Source organism: Salmo salar, chromosome ssa02 (genome assembly GCF_905237065.1).
Source record: "Salmo salar chromosome ssa02, Ssal_v3.1, whole genome shotgun sequence".
Lineage (NCBI taxonomy): Eukaryota > Metazoa > Chordata > Actinopteri > Salmoniformes > Salmonidae > Salmo > Salmo salar.
Window position 1 is genome coordinate 2,435,001 of NC_059443.1, and position 22,500 is coordinate 2,457,500.

Here is a 22,500-nt window from a genome sequence, read left to right on the forward strand (position 1 = left end):
AACACCAGTCTGTTCTATAGAGGACAGTATTACCTACTGGCCATGTCTTTAACACCAGTCTGTTCTATAGAGGACAGTATTACCTACTGGCCATGTCTTTAACACCAGTCTGTTCTATAGAGGACAGTATTACCTACTGGCCATGTCTTTAACACCAGTCTGTTCTATAGAGGACAGTATTACCTACTGGCCATGTCTTTAACACCAGTCTGTTCTATAGAGGACAGTAATACCTACTGGCCATGTCTTTAACACCAGTCTGTTCTATAGAGGACAGTATTACCTACTGGCCATGTCTTTAACACCAGTCTGTTCTATAGAGGACAGTATTACCTACTGGCCATGTCTTTAACACCAGTCTGTTCTATAGAGGACAGCATTACCTACTGGCCATGTCTTTAACACCAGTCTGTTCTATAGAGGACAGTATTACCTACTGGCCATGTCTTTAACACCAGTCTGTTCTATAGAGGACAGTATTACCTACTGGCCATGTCTTTAACACCAGTCTGTTCTATAGAGGACAGTAATACCTACTGGCCATGTCTTTAACACCAGTCTGTTCTATAGAGGACAGTATTACCTACTGGCCATGTCTTTAACACCAGTCTGTTCTATAGAGGACAGTATTACCTACTGGCCATGTCTTTAACACCAGTCTGTTCTATAGAGGACAGTAATACCTACTGGCCATGTCTTTAACACCAGTCTGTTCTATAGAGGACAGTATTACCTACTGGCCATGTCTTTAACACCAGTCTGTTCTATAGAGGACAGTAATACCTACTGGCCATGTCTTTAACACCAGTCTGTTCTATAGAGGACAGTAATACCTACTGGCCATGTCTTTAACACCAGTCTGTTCTATAGAGGACAGTATTACCTACTGGCCATGTCTTTAACACCAGTCTGTTCTGGATCTACCAGGTATGTGAATATGTTCTTGTTATCTACACTCTCTCTTCCAGAGATGCCATAATCACCAGTTCCATCAACTCCCTCACCAGCTTCTTCTCTGGCTTCGTCATCTTCTCCTTCCTGGGTTACATGTCCCATAAACACAGCGTGCCACTGGACAAGGTGGCTACCGACGGTCAGTAGTCTTAATGCTCTGGACAAGGTGACCACAGACGGTCAGTAGTCTTAATGCTCTGGACAAGGTGACCACAGACGGTCAGTAGTCTTAATGCTCTGGACAAGGTGACCACAGACGGTCAGTAGTCTTAATGCTCTGGACAAGGTGGCCACCGACGGTCAGTAGTCTTAATGCTCTGGACAAGGTGGCCACAGACAGTCAGTAGTCTTAATGCTCTGGACAAGGTGGCCACCGACGGTCAGTAGTCTTAATGCTCTGGACAAGGTGACCACAGACGGTCAGTAGTCTTAATGCTCTGGACAAGGTGGCCACCGACGGTCAGTAGTCTTAATGCTCTGGACAAGGTGGCCACAGACAGTCAGTAGTCTTAATGCTCTGGACAAGGTGACCACAGACGGTCAGTAGTCTTAATGCTCTGGACAAGGTGACCACAGACGGTCAGTAGTCTTAATGCTCTGGACAAGGTGACCACAGACTGTCAGTAGTCTTAATGCTCTGGACAAGGTGACCACAGACGGTCAGTAGTCTTAATGCTCTGGACACTTTTCTCAGATAATGATGGAGACCTGAAATTATTGTTTTGTTCTTTATAAAAAAAATAGTTAGATGTATTGACATTTCCAATAGATTTTTCAGCCAGTCATTATTTGTGTGTGGGATCTCTAAATTGATGTCATGTCCACTTGTCTTTCTGACATGCAATATTAAATGTTGTTTATCTACATCAAAATGTTTAGCTGCTCTGGGCTTGGTGTCAGGGCTGATTGGAAATCTATATGTGTTTATCAGCACAAATCAATCATGTGGTCGACATTGTCACCGCTGTTGATTAAACAAATGATTAAACAAAAGTCATGTCAATGTGATCTAGCTGTTTGATTAACACTAGATAACTAAATCATTCATCTGTGTTGTTGTGTCCCATACAGGTCCTGGTCTGGTGTTCATCATCTACCCAGAGGCCATTGCAACATTACCAGGATCATCAGTGTGGGCAGTTATCTTCTTCATCATGTTGTTGACTCTGGGCATCGACAGTGCTGTGAGTACACCGCTCACCATTATAGAACAAACTATGAACTGATGAACCTCCAGTTTCTGAGGTGCCAACATGCTACAGGATAGCAGTGACAAACCCTACTCCTGGGGAGATAACAGGTGTGCAGGCTTTTAGTCCGACCCAGCAGAATCAGGACTGGCTAGTCCTGCTATAGGTGAAGTGCAAGGACCAAGTTCAGCTAAATTACGGTGTTCTATGTTCTATGGTCTCTGATTCTGTGTTCTATGTTCTATGTTCTGTGCTCTGTGCTCTGTGTTCTGTGTTCTGTTTCTGGTCTTTAGATGGGAGGGATGGAGTCAGTGATCACAGGATTGATGGATGAGTTCAAGTTTCTCCACAAACACCGGGAACTCTTCACCCTCTTCATCGTTGTGTCCACCTTCCTCATCTCACTGTTCTGTGTCACTAATGTAAGTGGACGAAAAAGGTGTGTGTAAAGTTATTTCTCAAGCATCTAAGGAATTTGCATGAATGACACATGGCTAATATGAGACATCAAATGGAACCTCTCCTCCCTCTCCTCTCCTCTCCTCTCCTCTCCTCTCCTCTCCTCTCCTCTCCTCTCCTCTCCTCTCCTCTCCTCTCCTCTCCTCTCCTCTCCTCTCCTCTCCTCTCCTCTCCTCTCCTCTCCTCTCCTCTCCTCTCCTCTCTTCTCTTCTCTCTCCTCTCCAGGGTGGTATCTACGTGTTCACTCTGCTGGACCATTTTGCTGCTGGGACATCCATTCTCTTTGGAGTGCTTATTGAGGCCATCGGCATCGCCTGGTTCTACGGTGAGGAGGGGGGAGGAGGGGAGAGGAGGTGGGGGGAGGATGGGAGAGGAAGAGGAGAGGAGAGGAGAGGAGAGGAGAGGAAGAGGGGAGGAGCAGGAGGAGGGGGAAGGAGCGGAACGAGGAAAGTGACAGGAAGGGGTGCTCCTGCCTAGTTATACGGGGAGGTGTAGGGAGTAGGAGGATGCGTAGCGGGAGGAGAAGGGACTCCTTCCTGATTCTACAGAAGAAGAGGGTTAAGGAGGAGATGGGATGGAGGACTACTATCTAATTCTACAGAAGAAGAGGGTTAAGGAGGAGATGGGATGGGAGGACTACTATCTAATTCTACAGAAGAAGAGGGTTAAGGAGGAGATGGGATGGGAGGACTACTATCTAATTCTACAGAAGAAGAGGGTTAAGGAGGAGATGGGATGGAGGACTACTATCTAATTCTACAGAAGAAGAGGGTTAAGGAGGAGATGGGATGGGAGGACTACTATCTAATTCTACAGAAGAAGAGGGTTAAGGAGGAGATGGGATGGGAGGACTACTATCTAATTCTACAGAAGAAGAGGGTTAAGGAGGAGATGGGATGGGAGGACTACTATCTAATTCTACAGAAGAAGAGGGTTAAGGAGGAGATGGGATGGGATGGGGGAAGGGGACTCCTGTCTTGTTTTACAGAAGAAGAGGAGTGAGGATGGGTGAGTAGGGAGTGGGGGGAGTGAGGAGGGAGGAGGAGGGAGGGAGGAAGAGGTGAGGAGGGGAGACTCTTAGCTCTTCATGGCCAGCCAAGCTGATGCCCTATTAGGCCAGTGATAGGGTCTGATGGGATATCAGTCTGGATATTCCTCTGCTGTGCCGCCATGCAACACCATCTCATTAGCTGTCAGAGGACCGGGACGTAAAAAGCCTGTCTCTGGTGTGTATCTGCCACTCAGAGTGTATGGTCCATATTACTATTTAGTGTTTAGGTGTTTGGAGTGGACAGAGACATATTAGAGCCAAATAATAGTGTATTGATATTGAATATCTGAGGTCAACATCCCAGTCTGTGGTGTAAAGATTGACTTTTTGTTGGTCTATTGTGGTTCTGATGATACTTGGATGTCAGAAAATTACACATTAGTTTCCTAATCTCTATAAAAGAGATTGTCTATGGACAAGGTATGACAGCAATCCATACTTTGGTTTTATTTCCCTGACACTGTTTCCAAATGCTAACATTTTAGCATTTGTGTCACAAATCCCATTCAAGTCATGGATACCGATAATAGCGTTTCCCGAGCATCATTTTCAAATCATCTGAAAGTATCTCAAATTGATTGTGGAGCCCAACAAAGTCACTTATAAGATAATTCCATCCAATTGACGCCAGATTTTCATGCGAATATTCTAAAATCGGCATAATACGCATAAAACAATATGCTAATTTTCCCACCAGAGATGTGTTTACATCAAATTGACTTGTTTGGCGCCCGACAGAGATGGCCGCCTCGCTCGCGTTCTTAGGAAACTATGCAGTATTTCGTTTTTTTACGTATTATTTCTTACACTGTTACCCCAGGAAATCTTAGGTTTTATTACATACAGCCGGGAGGAACTATTGGATATAAGAGCAACGTCAACTCACCAACATTACGACCAGGAATACGACTTTCCCGAAGCGGATCCTCTGTTTGGTCCACCACCCAGGACAATGGATCGGATCCCAGAAGGCGACCCAAAACAACGGCGCCGCAGAAGGGGAAGATGGAGCGGTCTTCTGGTCAGGCTCCGTAGACGGACACATCGCCCACCGCTCCCGAGTATACTACTCGCCAATGTCCAGTCTCTTGACAACAAGGTAGATGAAATTCGAGCAAGGGTTGCCTTCTAGAGAGACATCAGAGATTGTAACATTCTCTGTTTCACGGAAACATGGCTCACTCGGGATACGTTATCAGAGTCAGTACAGCCAACCGGTTTCTTCACGCATCGCACCAACAGAAACAAACATCTCTCTGGTAAGAAGAAGGGCGGGGGTGTATGCCTTATGATTAACGAGACGTGGTGTGATCATAACAACATACAGGAACTCAAGTCCTTCTGTTCACCTGACTTAGAATTCCTCACAATCAAATGCCGACCGCATTATCTACCAAGAGAATTCTCTTCGATTATAAGCACAGCCATGTATATCTCCCTCAAACAGACACCTCGACTCCCTAAATTGTTTCCTCGGCTCCCTAAATTGTATCAGCATATTGAATGCGCTACCCGGCTGGCAACACCCTGGATCATTACCTCTCTAATTTCCGCGATGCATACAAAGCCCTGTCCCGCCCTCCTTTCGGAAAATCTGACCACGGCTCCATTTTGTTGCTCCCAGCCTATAGACAGAAAGTAAAACAGGAAACGCCTGCGCTCAGGTCTGTTCAACGCTGATCTGACCAATCTGATTCCACGCTTCAAGATTGCTTCGATCACGTGGACTGGGATATGTTCCGGATAGCATCGGACAATAACATTGATGTATACGCTGGTGAGCGAGTTTATTAGCAAGTGCATTGGTGGCTGCTGCTGTCACGCCCCTGACCTTAGATTGCCGTTTATTTTCTCTATTTTGGTTAGGTCAGGGTGTGATTTGGGTGGGCATTCTAGATTTTGTATTTCTATGTGTTTATCATTGTCTCTGATTAGGAACCATACTTAGGCAGCCCTTTTTCCACCTTTAGTTGTGGGATCTTGTTTTTGTGTAGCTGCCTTTGAGCAGCCCCAGAACGTCACGTTCTCGGTTTTTCTCCTGTTTGTTGTTTTGGTGAGTTTCATTTTCATTAAAAGATGTGGAATTCCATGCACGCTGCTCCTTGGTTTATTTATGATCGGGAGTTCGAAGATAGAGTGACAGCTGCCAACATACTGACTAATCTCTAGCCACTTTAATCATTAAAAATTGGGTGTAATTAATGTATCACTAGCCACTTTAATAATAAAAAATTGGATGTAATAAATGTATCACTAGCCACTTTAAACAATGCCACTTTATATAATGTTTACATACCCTACATTACTCATCTTACATGTATAAACTGTACTCTTTACCATCTACTGCATCTTGCCTATGCTGTTCGGCCATCGCTCATCCATATATTTATATGTACATATTCTTAATCATTCCGTTACACTTGTGTGTATAAGGTAGTTGTTGTGAAATTGTTAGATGACTTGTTAGATATTACTGCACGGTCGGAATTAGAAGCAAAAGCATTTAGCTACACTCGCATTAACACCTGCTAACCATGTGTATGAGACCAATAACATGTGATTTGATTTGATTTCTGACTTGTTGCAGATAAAAGGCTTTTGCTGTTCGATTCCCATGTACTGAACAAACAAATTTCCATCACATTTTCAACTTCACTGATGGTTTTGTCACAACAAATGTTGCGTTATATGTTGTGTGTGTGGGGCGGGGAAGGGATGTGTGTGTGTGTGTGTGTGTGTGTGTGTGTGTGTGTGTGTGTGTGTGTGTGTGTGTGTGTGTGTGTGTGTGTGTGTGTGTGTGTGTGTGTGTGTGTGTGTGTGTGTGTGTGTGCGTACATGTGTGCATTCGTGCGTGTGTTTGTGTATGTCTAACCAGCCTTGTGGCTCTGGGATCAGTGTGGTCAGCTTGCTGCCCTGCCATGGTGGCCTCAGCCTGAGAGGGCGGACTACTTTAGCCCCAGGCTTCTCCGGGCCTTTTCCCTGGCTCCATCTCTACTGACAGGTGGCTGTGGCCCCCTGTGCCCCTCCACAGGAACAGCTGCCTGCTCTCCATAGGCTGCAGTCACATTGGGATTGTGCCTGGGCTTTGAGAAGTGCCTCCCAGGCAAGGAACAAAGAGAGAAGGTTGAGTGAGGAGTAACCTAGACGAGGAAAGGGACTTGATGCTGGTGGTATTAAACACGCTACCCAGAATGTTAATATCCTTGTATTTCAAATGTACTGTCGTTTCCTCAAAACGAGAGAACACAAAGTAACGCAACATTGTTGACAACTATTGTTCATCCTCAAGGCTTCCTGTCTGCTGTGGTATAAACTTCCCCTTTCCCTCTCTTTGCTCTGTGAATGACTACTCAAGGGTTTTGATCAGGGTAAAGGTTCAATTCGAATGAAAAGGTAGTCAATTCAGGAAGTGATTTGATTTTAAACTTCAAAAATGGAAAAAAATACGTTTGAAATAAATAGCTTTTACTTTTAAGTCTATTGAGAAGTCATTGAAAATAGATGGTCTTTTTTTAAACTATATACTTCCTGAATTGACAGCTTTCAAATTGAATTGAAATTTGAATTGACCCCAACCCTGGTTTTAATGACGAACCGTCACACGTTTTTAACTGCTATGGTTTGAACTATTCCCTTCAGGAGTGGATCGCTTCAGTGATGACATTGAGGAGATGATCGGACAGAGACCAGGCCTGTACTGGAGACTGTGCTGGAAGTTTGTCAGCCCATGCTTCCTCCTGGTGAGTTCATAAAGAGAGAAACACCTGGGTCAAACATGTCAAATACCTTTAGTTTACCTGGTGCAATGGAACCAGTTGAATAGTCCATGCAGCTCTCACTCATGCACACCAAGGTCTAGGCACTAACTACAGTTTGCTAGCTTCAGTAGAGGCTAGTCCATAAATGTCCTTATGACTTGAAACAGGAAGTGTCCTAACCCCAAACCCTCTGTTTCTCCAGTTCATGGTGGTGGTGAGCTTCGCGACCTTTAACCCTCCTAACTACGGGACGACACGTTTCCCATATGGGCCAACATGATTGGCTGGTGTTTGGCTATATCCTCCATGACCATGGTGCCTCTCTATGCCATCTACAAGATGTGCACCTTACCTGGGAAGTTCTGTGATGTAAGTCTGCTTCATATAAGTCTGGTTTATATAAGTCTGGTTTATATAAGTCTGATGTTTAACAGAGCCATAACAGAGCCATCTGCCAGATGTGCACCTTACCTGGGAAGTTCTGTGATGTAAGTCTGGTTTATATAAGTCTGGTTTATATAAGTCTGATTTTTAATAGAGCCATAACAGAGCAATCTACAAGATGTGAACCTTACCTGGAAAGTTATGTGATGTAAGTCTGGTTTATATAAGTCTGGTTTATATAAGTCTGGTTTATATAAGTCTGATTTATATCAAATCAAATTGTATTGGTCACATACACATGGTTAGCAGATGTTATTGTGAGTGTAGTGAAATGCTTGTGCTTCTAGTCCGACAGTGCAGCAGTATCTAACAGGTAATATCTAACAATTCCACATCAAAACCTAATACACACGATCTAGTAAAGGAATGGGATGAGAATATATAAGTATAAAATATATGGATGAGCAGTGACAGAGTGGCTAAGATGCAATAGATAGTAAAGAATAGATAGTGAAGGATACAGTATACAGTAGATACATATGAGATGAGTAATGCGAGATATGTAAACATTCTTAAAGTAGCATTACTAAAGTGACTAGTGTTCCATTTATTAAAGTCGCCAATGATATCAAGTCTGTAGGTAGGCAGCCACCTCTCTGTGCTAGTGATGGCTGTTTAACAATCTGATGGCCTTGAGATAGAAGCTGTTTTTCAGTCTCTTGGTCCCAGCTTTGATGCACCTGTACTGACCTCACCTTCTGGATGGAAGCGGGGTGAACAGGCAGCGGATCGGGTGGTTGATGTCCTTGATGATCTTTTTTGCCTTCCTGTTACATCGGGTGTTGAAGGTGGCCTGGAGGGCAGGTAGTTTGCCCCCGGTGATGTGTTGTGCAGACCTCACCACCCTCTGGAGAGCCCTGCGGTTGTGGGCGGTGCAGTTGCCGTATCAGGTGGTGATACAGCCCGACAGGATGCTCTCGATTGTGCATCTGTAAAAGTTAGTGAGGGTTTTCGGTGACAAGGCACTTTTTTTCAGCCTCCTGAGGTTGAAGAAGCGCTGTTGCGCCTTCTTCACCACGCTGTCTGTGTGGGTGGACCATTTCAGTTTGTCCGTGATGTGTACACCTTCTCTACTACTGTCCCGTCGATGTGGATAGGGGGATGCTCCCTCTGCTGTTTCCTGAAGTCCACAATCAGCTCTTTTGTTTTGTTGACATTGAGTGTGAGGTTATTTTCCTGACACTACACTCCGAGGGCCCTCACCTCCTCCCTGTAGGTCGTCTCGTCGTTGGTGGTAATCAAGTCTACCACTGTAGTGATGTCTGCAAACTTGATGATTGAGTTGGAGACGTGCATGGCCATGCAGTCGTGGGTGAACAGGGAGTACAGGAGGGGGCTGAGAACGCACCCTTGTGGGGCCCCAGTGTTGAGGATCAGTGGAGTGGAGATGTTGTTTCCTACCTTCACCACCTGGTGGCTGCCCGTCAGAAAGTCCAGGACCCAGTTGCACAGGGCGGGGTCGAGACCCAGGGTCTCAAGCTTGATGATGAGCTTGGAGGAACTATGGTGTTAAATACTGAGCTGTAGTCGATGAACAGCATTCTTACATAGGTATTCCTCTTGTCCAGATGGGATAGGGCAGTGTGCAATGTGATGGCGATTGCATCGTCTGTGGACCTAAGTCGTAGAATTCTTGGTTATCTTCGTGAACCCTAGCTAACAAGTTGAATTAGTAATACAAAATTTGGTTTAATTACTTATTTACTAAATACCTAAACAATCACACAGAATTACACATACACAGGATGGGTCATACATTGATTACTAATGATGTCATAAAGGAATTGTTCCTAGCGGATGGAACAGATATGATGGCTGGTTCCACAAAGAAAGGGGGTTGGGTTTTGAATGAAAGCGCGGGAAGACTGAGGAACAAAGGAATTTGGTCTCTGATCGGACCTTGTAAAGCTATGCTATCGTAAATACAGAATCTTATGCATTCTAAATAACCGCCCATTTGGAAAAGGAATATTTACTCTGAGCTGTGCTTCAATAGGTTGGTCGTAGATGGAAGGCCGTGTTGCCCAACAGAGATCTTCCTGTCCTCTGAAGAATGTCTGGTAGAATGGATGACAACTGATCTGGTATCATATTCTTTAAGTACCAACACATATTTTCAACTGGTTGGATTACCGAAATATGGTTCCTCTCCCCCCACCTTTTTGATGTTACCAGACTCTCTCTCTATGTTAACAAAGGGCTTTCCAAGAGTCTCTCTGTAGAGTAGAGAGAGCGGAAAGGGGGGAAGGTATTTATGGGCGTCATAAACCTGACCAACAGGCCAACGTCATCACAGCTACTCTGGTGATTTAGCAGACACCTTTAACCAAAGTGATGCCCACTTTTATCCACAAACAAATGTCAACACTGACACTGACACATATATATTCGGGTATGTGAGCAATATGGCTGATGAGCTATAACATCACCAGTAAATATGAATATCCAGCTTGGTAATGCACAATGACTTGTATAAGGAAGACAAGTTAGTTTCTTTGGTAACTGATTCCCGTGCTGTCTTCCTGTAGAGACTGGCCTACGCCATAACGCCTGAGCATGAACACCACTTGGTGGATAACGGAGAAGTTAGGAGGTTTACGGTAAGCTGCTCTTCACTATTTACTTGACGTTACTTAACCTCCCCTACTTACCTTACCTTACCTTACCTTACCTTACCTTACCTTACCTTACCTTACCTTACCTTACCTTACCTTACCTTACCTTTGTGTATTTATTGTCCTTTCCCATTGGTTTCCACAGCTCCAACACTGGATGGTGATCTGAGCCCAGGAAGAATACAGAGATGTCCATTCACATGGAGGATGGAGGGATAGAGGGAGGGATGGATGGATAGAGAGAGGGAGGGATGGATGGATAGAGAGAGAGAGGGAGGGATAGAGGGAGGGATGGATGGAGAGATAGAGGGAGGGATAGAGGAGGGATGGATGGAGAGAGAGAGGGAGGGATAGAGGGAAGGATGGATGGAGAGAGGGAGGGATAGAGGGAGGGATGGATGGAGAGAGAGCTGGATAGATGGATGGATAGAGAGAGAGAGGGATAGAGGGAGGGATGGATGGATAGAGAGATGGAGGGATAGAGGGAGGGATGGATGGATGGAGAGAGGGATGGATGGATGGATAGAGAGATGGAGGGATAGAGGGAGGGATGATGGATAGAGAGATGGAGGGATGGATGGAGAGAGGGATGGATGGATGGATGGATGGATAGAAGGAGGCACAGCAGACATGTGAGGAGAGTATATACCGTAACAAGAGGAGAGAGGAGTGTTTGAAATGCCAACCAAGCTGTCAAATCGTAGTGGTCTTTAATTTCCTCAATGGACGTGTGGTTGTGTGCTGTGATCTAGATCAGGATGTTGGTGACGTTCGGTCAAAACATCACTAAATATCAACCTTAAACTATGACTGTTATGATTATGGATAATACACCAATATATTGATGTTTATTTTGTGAGCTGAGAAAAATCTGAGCGTTTGGTTAGTGTAAAATCCTGATGAAATATCATATGATTATCTGTTGTAGAGGTAACTAAGAGAAATAGTATTTATTACAGAAACCATATGTCATAGCCAATAACAAAATTACATTCCTGCATTTAACTGTATCTGAAAGTGTACATGTTTTAAATGAAGTTTGTTACAACACATAACCGTTATATAGTAAGCTAGATTTTTATATTTTGCCAACAGTTTCCTTTGACACTTGAAAAATGTGTTGTCTGTTACTTCTCCTGTGAAAATGTTTCCAAATGTACCGTGGGTCCAAAATGATTGACACCCTTGATAAAGATGAGAAAAAATAAATATTAAATAAATGATTTAAATACTGAGCTACATTGTATGCTAATTATATTTATTATATTATTTTATACTAAAACAATTGCTCAGAGAAAGAGATTTTGTTTAACAGGTAATACTTTTTCCTCAAAGGTAGGGGTCAAAATAATTGACACACATGTCTTGGTACTGGGTAAAGTTCATGATGCCGTTAACCTTAACAAGGATCCCAGGACCAGTGGAAGCTAAATAGCCCCATAATATCACAGATCCACCACCATATTTTACAGTAGGTAAAGAGCTCTATTTTCATGTCAACCAACAAATGTATACACCTATAATTTGATACATGGCACTGGCACTTGGACTGGGACCGGTGCTGTGGTCAGATGCTATGAATAAATAAATAATACATATCTTTGGCCAATCACACGCATAAGCAGAAAAGAACCCCATACCTACTGTAAAATACTGTGCTGGAGCTTTGGTGTTATGGGACTAAATTGCTTCCACTGGTCCAAGAGCTGGTCCAAGAACTTTACCCAGTACCAAGACCTTTTAGCCAAAAACCCTGGTTGTCTCTGCCAGGAGGCTGAAACTTGGCCACAAGTAGATCTTCCAGCAAGACGATAACCCCAAGCGCACATCAAAATCCACAAAGAAATGATTCATTAGCCACAAAATCAACATTTTTTGCAATGTCCCTCTCAGTCTCTAGACTTGAACCCTATTGAAAACCTGTGGTGTGAATTGAAGAGAGCCAGTCCCATAAGCACAGACAGAGGACATCAAGGATCTGAAAGATATTCTGTATGGAGGACTGTTCTAAGATCCCTCCTAATGTGTTCTAGAATCTCAGAAAACATTCTAGAATCGGTCTCAGTACATTTATCCTCACAGGGTGTTCTAGAATCTCAGAAAACATAGTAGAATAAGTCTCAGTACATTTATCCTCACAGGGTGTTCTAGAATCTCAGAAAACATTCAGTGGCGGAATATTTGCACGGTTAGACATTGAAAAGTATTGAAAACAAGGGGTGTCAATAAATTTGACCGATACTTTTGAGAAAACATTCTCTGAGCAATTGTATTAGTATAAATAATGTAATTTCCCAATTTCTTAGAACATTCAATATAGCTCAGTATTTTAATAATTTATTTTATACAGTAATCTTTTGCTCAGCTTTATCAAGGGTGTCAATAATTTCAGGGTGTATATTGTATTATTATGGCAACTTAAGCAACACAAAATGACCTGCGTTTAGTAACAAAACTCTTCAGATCTATCATGGGCTACCAAGTGGTGCGGTGGTCTAAGGCACTGCATCTCAGTGCTAGAGGTGTCACTACAGACACCCTGGTTCAATTCCAGGCTGTATCACAACCAGCCGTGATTGGGAGTCCCATAGGGTGGTGCACAATTGGCCCAGCGTCGTCCGGGTTTGGCCGGTGTAGGCTGTCATTGTAAATAAGTTTGCTCTTAACTGACTTGCCTAGTTAAATTAAAAAACATATATATTAAATAGAAGCTTGACTTAACTTAAATAAATTCCAGAAGGACTGTCTTTGAAAAGATAGTTCAAAACGCTAAAATCTATTTTTTTTAAGCGATCGCAATATATACGACTTTCCAGACAGCCGCTAAGATAGCATGCTAGTTGTCTCAAGCCATGTGTTCCATTTATCCAATAAATATGACCAATACAGTTCATTATGAATACCATGGACAGTTAGAAAAGATACATGTTTGGCCCCCATAAATAATGAGCTGTATTAAATGGACTGACCTCAACCCAAGACATTAGCTGTCTTAAATAGCACTTTAGTCCCTATATAGTACACTGCTTTTGACCAGAGCCCTAGTCAAAAATAGTTCCCTGAATAGCGAATAGGGTGCATCCAACATTATAGTTTAGTGCAATACTGTAGTGCACCAGAATCCAAGTAAACCAAAGACAACTGACGTGGACACAGAGATATATCTAATGAGGGGGGCTTATATAGTCCTGTTTCTCTGGATGTACACATTGGTAACTTGTACGAGGTGTGAAATTGAAATTCGTTGTTTTTGTTGTTGTTGGATATCTCATTCCCCTGAGAGTGGGCAGAACAAAATATTTTCACCTTGTCGTCTCGGGGATTCGATCTTTTAATTGCAGGCCCAAACGCGCCTAACCACCAGGCTACCTACCTGATCTATGGTTCCCCCTGTTACAGAGATAATACAGAGTTACTGATCTATGGTTCCCCTGTTACAGAGATAATACAGAGTTAATGAAGATGTCTTATTTATTGGCACCTCTATTTGACCTAGATCATTTGTGTGTATGTATTGATTTGTAGGCTACGTGTGCCTTTTTAAAAAATGTATGTAGTTTTGTCCTTGAGCTGTTCTTGTCTATTAATGTCCTGTATTATGTCATGTTTCATGTTCTGTGTGGACCCCAGGAAGAGGAGCTGCTGCTTTAGCAGTAACTAATGGGGATCCATAATAAAATACCAAACATCAAAATGTGTTGGGTAACATGGCCATAGCCCTCCATCACATGTCACTTAACAGGCTATTTTGAAACAGAAAACGGCTAACAGACAATTATCTGAATTTCTCTACAAAGCACATAAGGTTTAATTGTTAACAGGAAAGTGTTAAAATATTCAAGACTGTTTAAAAGCAGATTTTTTTATTTTAAACGACATATGTACTGTAATCTATTACGCATATTCTGTATACTGTATTTGTGTAATTCAATTTAACTTTTAGAGGGGCTTCTATTGTCCTACGATGGTATTAAATGTAATTTTTAGATGGGCTTGTATTGACTTGAGATGGTATTAAATGTAACTTTTAGAGGGCTTGTATTGTCTTGAGATGGTATTAAATGTAACTTTTAGAGGGCTTGTATTGTCTTGAGATGGTATCAAATGTAACTTTTAGATGGGCTTGTATTGACTTGAGATGGTATTAAATGTAACTTTTAGAGGGGTTTCTATTGTCTTGAGATGGTATCAAATGTAACTTTTAGATGGGCTTGTATTGTCTTGAGATGGTATCAAATGTAACTTTTGGAGGGGCTTGTATTGTCTTGAGATGGTATCAAATGTAACTTTTGGAGGGGCTTGTATTGTCTTGAAATGGTATCAAATGTAACTTTTGGAGGGGCTTGTATTGTCTTGAAATGGTATCAAATGTAACTTTTTAGAGGGCTTGTATTGTCTTGAGATGGTATCAAATGTAACTTTTGGAGGGGCTTGTATTGTCTTGAGATGGTATCAAATGTAACTTTTGGAGGGGCTTGTATTGTCTTGAGATGGTATGAAATGTAAGATGGTCTTGAGATGGTATTTGACAAGCTGTTTATGTGCTCATGCTGAGGAGGAAGTGGTGCCTTGTGGTGTTATATTTTCTACTGTAAATCACAAAAATACTAAATAAACGTTGCCAGGTGACCTAAAATCTTCAATATTATTTTTTTTTTTTAGATATTCTCTCATTCTCTCTCTCACTCTCTCTCTCTCTCATTCTCTCTCTCTCTCTCTCTCTCACTCTCTCTCTCTGTCTCTCTGTCTCTCTGTCTGTCTCTCTCTCTCTCTCTCTCTGTCTCTCTCTGTCTCTCTCTCTCTGTCTCTCTCTGTCTCTCTCTCTCTCTCTCTCTCTCTCTCTCTCTCTCTCTCTCTCTCTCTCTCTCTCTCATCTCTCTGTCTCTCTCTCTCTCTCTCTCTCTCTCTCTCTCTCTCTCTCTCTCTCTCCCTGTCTCTCTCATTCTCTCTCTCTCTGTCTCTCTCTCTCTCTCTCTCTCTCTCTCTCTCTCTCTCTCTCTCTCTCTCTCTCTCTCTCTCTCTCTCTCTCTCTCTCTCTCTCTCTCTCTCTCTCTCTCTCTCTCTGTCTCTCTCTCACTCTCTCTCTGTCTCTCTCTGTCTCTCTGTCTCTGTCTGTCTCTCTCTCTCTCTCATCATAAGTAGTGCATTATACAGAGTGAAGAGGGTCTTATATTGAAAACCTGTGTATATGATGTGTCGTGTCTTTGGGGGTACCATTAAACTGAAGATATGTTTATCAATTAGCTCCCTGTAATTATTATCACGCGATTAAACTGATTAATCGTTTAATTGTAATTAACTAGGAGATCGGGGCACCAAGGAGAATATTCAGATTACAAAGCTATAATTTTCCTAATATAACTTTCCTGTACTATAATATTATATTCTATTATAGTATAGGCCGATTATCTTCTAGTTTAAATGGTGTATTTTACCTCGAGTCCAGTCTCATTCCAAACGTCGTAAATTGTTGTATCTGCACGAACCCAGTCTTTACTAAAATCATCCATACATCAATTGTCTTAAAATCATTTATTTACTACACTAAGTAATTAACAGAAAAAACATACAAACAGTAATTATCGTCACAAAGGATTGGTATAGGAATGTGCCCTTGTGGGCTAAACAGGCAGGTCGGCCTGTTGAACAATGGATCATAAAAGGTCAGCTGTGGCAGTTACACAGAGTTCATTAATATTAACAATTGACAATTGAAGGCTCACTCATTCGGGAACAATTGCAATCAATATATATTTACGCTCATGTGTCGTCGTGATCCTTGTTCGAGAGTTCTGTTCTGTTGGGGAGTTTTGTCCGCGTTCTCTCTCTCTCTCTCGGTTAGAATGAATCTTTCAGAGCGACATTCATTAATGTCGTCATCGAATGGTTGTTTCGTTGGTCTTCGCGTTCAATGATATAATTTACTTAGCTGCAGACTAATAATTAATATCAAAGACTTGTTCTTATTCTGTCAGTATCGATAGTCTAAAAGTTAACCACGTGGTATGGTTCACTTTCATTAGAGGAATTGGAAGGTAAAACCTATTAGCCAACGGAGTGTAGGCCTGGTCTGAAGAAATGTAAATCAGGGGGTGTTTTATAGTGCCCATAGAACAGCTTGTCAAATGACGCCTGGTCCTGTATGGGTCCCTGGGGGCGTGCCTATGACTGAGTTAGATTTGGTTACAGAAATACAATTCTATCACATTACATCAGTACATAGCATCTCAATGTCTTACAAAAGCTTTATCCTTATAAATACATTCTATACAACCATTATGATGCTATTATATAAACAGTTTTATAGTAATATGGCTATATTGTCTCTTCTGAGTATCACAAAATTGTACAAAGCGGATCAGTTCGTAGCTGGATTCTTCACCAATCTTCCATACCTTCTCCAGAACACAAAATGTCGCTTGGCTGTCCAATTCTATGAGTTGGAAGAATTTCCTGTGTCTCTCTATGGGCCATGTGGCCAGAGACTCTCCTGGAATTTTAGTGTTTTTACAACCCTTTACACACAGGGTGGATTGGGGGGATGGTAGGGGGTGGTTTTGCAGAAGGGAGGGGGTCAACTGTCCTCCCTGTACCAAAAGAGGCCAACGTCATGACAGATGTATATGTACATGAGTTCCATAGTGCCCTCCATCTCACCTTTCCTAAACGTATTTTGGTCAGATGCCCCCATGAGCCATAATGCACCTCCACCTGCAGTGGGTAGTGCAACCAGCCTCTGGACAATCCAATCAAATCCAATGTTAAACTTGGGGTCCCTGCGGGACGGTTGAGCTAACGTAGGCTAATGCGATTAGCATGAGGTTGGAAGTAACAAGAACATTTCCCAGGACATAGACATATCTGTTATTGGCTGGAAGCTTAAATTCTTGTTAATCTAACGGTACTGTCCAATTTACAGTAGTTATTACAGTGAAAGAATACAATGCTATTGTTTGAGGAGAGTGCACAGTTTTGTACATGAAAAGTTACTAAGAAACAAATTAGGCACATTTGGGCAGTCTTGATACAACATTTTGAACAGAAATGCAATGGTTCCTTGGATCAGTCTAAAACTTTTCACATACACTACTGCCATCTAGTGGACAATATCTAAATTGCACCTGGGCTGGAATAATACATTATGGCCTTTCTCTTGCATTTCAAAGATGTTGGTACAAACAAAAATAATACAAAACTGTCACGTCCTGGCCAGTATAAAGGTTAATTAGTATTGTAGTTTGGTCAGGACGTGGCAGAGGGTATTTGTTTTATGTGGTTCAGGGTGGTGTGCTTTGTAAAAAGGGTGTTTGATTTAGTAATTCCGGGTTTTGGTTTATGTTTAGGTATATCTATGTGGAGTCTAGTGAGTGTATGTCTATGTTTGATTAATTGGGGTTGGGACTCTCAGTTGAAGGCAGGTGTTGTCTATCTGCGTTTGATTGAGAGTCCCATATAGTAGGGTGTGTTTGTGTTTGCTTTTGTGGGTGATTGTTCTGTGTTTAGCCTAGTGCCTTACCAGACTGGCAGTTTGTGAATCGTTCGTTTTCTTGTTTGTTGTTTTGTGTTCGTTTTGAAGTGAATAAATGTTCAAAATGAACAATCACATACCTGCTGCGTATTGGTCTACCTTTTCCGACCATGATTTCGTTATATCGTCAGAAGACGAAGAAATCCCTGACAAAAACGGTTTTTTTTTTCTTTGTATTATCTTTTACCAGATCTAATGTGTTATATTCGCCTACATTCCTTTCACATTTCCACAAACTGCAAAGTGTTTCTTTTCAAATGGTACAAAGAAAATGCATATCCTTGCTTCAGGGCCTGAGCTACAGGCAGTTAGATTTAGGTATGTCATTTTAGGCGAAAATTGAAAAAAAGGGGCCGATCCTTAAGAGGTTTTAAGGAAAGGAGTCACTTCAGAAAAATATATGTTTTTTGTTTAATAGATAATATATACCAATAATATAATAAAATATTAGGATGTTAAGGACAGGACTCACTTCAGACAAGTGTTTGCTTTTGATTGATAACCCCCCCACTTAAACAGACAGAGAGAGAGAAGCCAAGGGGGTCAACATTTAGGCCAGAGACCTTTATCTGGAGCGCAACCCAATCAACAGAACATTATCTTTATCTGGAGAGCAACCCAATTAACAGAACATAGACCTTATATCTGACAGTCAAACTGTCAATACACTGTCCTGCATCCCTTCAACAACTCTTCAGACAAACACAGGCTACAGACAATTATGTTTGATCTATACAAAATGACTAACTGAAATAGGTTTTCTCTTTAAGACAAGATAGACATTAAAGTCATGTTTGATCAATACAAAATGACTAACTGAAATAGGTTTTCTCTTTAAGACAAGATAGACATTAAAGTCATGTTTGCCAGAAGGAAAACATCAACAGCTCAGTAAAAGTAATTGGTTTGGCCTTTTCCAGATATCTGGAACGGTCCTGAATTCACTCAGTTCATTATGTGAGGAGTCACAATACACTACACTACACTACACTACACTACACTACACTACACTACACTACAACACAATACAATACACTACACTACACTACACTACACTACAATACAATACAACACAACACAATACAACACAATACAACACAATACAACACAATACAATACAATACACTACACTACACTACACTACACTACACTACACTACACTACACTACACTACACTACACTACACTACACTACACTACAATACAATACAATACAATACAATACAACACAATACAACATAACTCAACACAACATAAGCACACCACAACAAAACACACCACAACAAAACACAACAAAACACACCACAACAAAACACACCACAACAAAACAAAAGCACACCCCACCACACCCACAGCACACCCCACCACAACAAAACAAAGAACACCACACCCCACCACAACAAAGAACACCACACCACAACACACCACACCACACCACAACAAAAGAACACCAAACAACACAACACAATACAAACAATGTGGATGTGTCAGAAAATGATCTGCCAGCTGCTGGTAGAGGGGTCAATATCAACACCAGAAAACATTTAAGAAGTATTGATACTACTGATCATTTAAAAAGCATGACAACAAGCATCTTATTTTTTTAAGTAGGGAAGAAGGAGGAGGGGCTGAAGACACCATAATAACCTGATTGATTTGTCATTTTCAGGTTATATTGATTTGACTACACAATGCAGCCAACTGATTATGGATGAGAGAACAGTGTTTGGAGAGGAGCAGGAGCAGGAGGATTTTCATAAGTGATGCACGGACGGGGATCCGTGGGAAATTACACTGTGATTGTGACTGTTTATGTCATCGTAATCTGTCATCATCTTCTGCTCTCTCTCTCTCCCCTACTCTCTATTCCTCTCTCTCTCCTTCTTTCTCTCCCTCTTTCTCTCTCTCTCTCTCTCCTCCACTGTTGTCAGGGCAGAACAATTACGCAGCACTTTGAGTCTACATCTAATAACAACCTCTAGGATAGGGTTTAACTGCTGTCATTACTACATCTAATAACCACCTCTAGGATAGGGTTTAACTGCTGTCATTACTACATCTAATAACCACCTCTAGGATAGGGTTTAACTGCTGTCATTACTACATCTAATAACCACCTCTAGGATAGGGTTTAACTGCTGTCATTACTACATCTAATAACCACCTCTAGGATAGGGTTTAACTGCTGTCATTACTACATCTAATAACCACCTCTAGGATAGGGGTTTAACTGCTGTCATTACTACATCTAATAACCACCTCTAGGATAGGGGTTTAACTGCTGTCATTACTACATCTAATAACCACCTCTAGGATAGGGTTTAACTGCTGTCATTACTACATCTAATAACCACCTCTAGGATAGGGTTTAACTGCTGTCATTACTACATCTAATAACCACCTCTAGGATAGGGTTTAACTGCTGTCATTACTACATCTAATAACCACCTCTAGGATAGGGTTTAACTGCTGTCATTACTACATCTAATAACCACCTCTAGGATAGGGTTTAACTGCTGTCATTACTACATCTAATAACCACCTCTAGGATAGGGTTTAACTGCTGTCATTACTACATCTAATAACCACCTCTAGGATAGGGTTTAACTGCTGTCATTACTACATCTAATAACCACCTCTAGGATAGGGTTTAACTGCTGTCATTACTACATCTAATAACCACCTCTAGGATAGGGTTTAACTGCTGTCATTACTACATCTAATAACCACCTCTAGGATAGGGTTTAACTGCTGTCATTACTACATCTAATAACCACCTCTAGGATAGGGTTTAACTGCTGTCATTACTACATCTAATAACCACCTCTAGGATAGGGTTTAACTGCTGTCATTACTACATCTAATAACCACCTCTAGGATAGGGGTTTAACTGCTGTCATTACTACATCTAATAACCACCTCTAGGATAGGGTTTAACTGCTGTCATTACTACATCTAATAACCACCTCTAGGATAGGGTTTAACTGCTGTCATTACTACATCTAATAACCACCTCTAGGATAGGGTTTAACTGCTGTCATTACTACATCTAATAACCACCTCTAGGATAGGGTTTAACTGCTGTCATTACTACATCTAATAACCACCTCTAGGATAGGGTTTAACTGCTGTCATTACTACATCTAATAACCACCTCTAGGATAGGGTTTAACTGCTGTCATTACTACATCTAATAACCACCTCTAGGATAGGGTTTAACTGCTGTCATTACTACATCTAATAACCACCTCTAGGATAGGGTTTAACTGCTGTCATTACTACATCTAATAACCACCTCTAGGATAGGGTTTAACTGCTGTCATTACTACATCTAATAACCACCTCTAGGATAGGGTTTAACTGCTGTCATTACTACATCTAATAACCACCTCTAGGATAGGGTTTAACTGCTGTCATTACTACATCTAATAACCACCTCTAGGATAGGGTTTAACTGCTGTCATTACTACATCTAATAACCACCTCTAGGATAGGGTTTAACTGCTGTCATTACTACATCTAATAACCACCTCTAGGATAGGGGTTTAACTGCTGTCATTACTACATCTAATAACCACCTCTAGGATAGGGTTTAACTGCTGTCATTACTACATCTAATAACCACCTCTAGGATAGGGTTTAACTGCTGTCATTACTACATCTAATAACCACCTCTAGGATAGGGGTTTAACTGCTGTCATTACTACATCTAATAACCACCTCTAGGATAGGGTTTAACTGCTGTCATTACTACATCTAATAACCACCTCTAGGATAGGGTTTAACTGCTGTCATTACTACATCTAATAACCACCTCTAGGATAGGGTTTAACTGCTGTCATTACTACATCTAATAACCACCTCTAGGATAGGGTTTAACTGCTGTCATTACTACATCTAATAACCACCTCTAGGATAGGGTTTAACTGCTGTCATTACTACATCTAATAACCACCTCTAGGATAGGGTTTAACTGCTGTCATTACTACATCTAATAACCACCTCTAGGATAGGGTTTAACTGCTGTCATTACTACATCTAATAACCACCTCTAGGATAGGGTTTAACTGCTGTCATTACTACATCTAATAACCACCTCTAGGATAGGGTTTAACTGCTGTCATTACTACATCTAATAACCACCTCTAGGATAGGGTTTAACTGCTGTCATTACTACATCTAATAACCACCTCTAGGATAGGGTTTAACTGCTGTCATTACTACATCTAATAACCACCTCTAGGATAGGGTTTAACTGCTGTCATTACTACATCTAATAACCACCTCTAGGATAGGGTTTAACTGCTGTCATTACTACATCTAATAACCACCCTCTAGGATAGGGTTTAACTGCTGTCATTACTACATCTAATAACCACCTCTAGGATAGAGTTTAACTGCTGTCATTACTACATCTAATAACCACCTCTAGGATAGGGTTTAACTGCTGTCATTACTACATCTAATAACCACCTCTAGGATAGGGTTTAACTGCTGTCATT

General features: G+C 41.6%; 1 pseudogene; it reads left to right on the forward strand.

The window, feature by feature from the left end:
- Nucleotides 1-7,692, forward strand: part of LOC123733258 (sodium-dependent dopamine transporter-like) — a 26,176-nt pseudogene extending 18,484 nt beyond the window's left edge.
- The last annotated feature ends 14,808 nt before the right edge of the window (nt 7,693-22,500 follow it).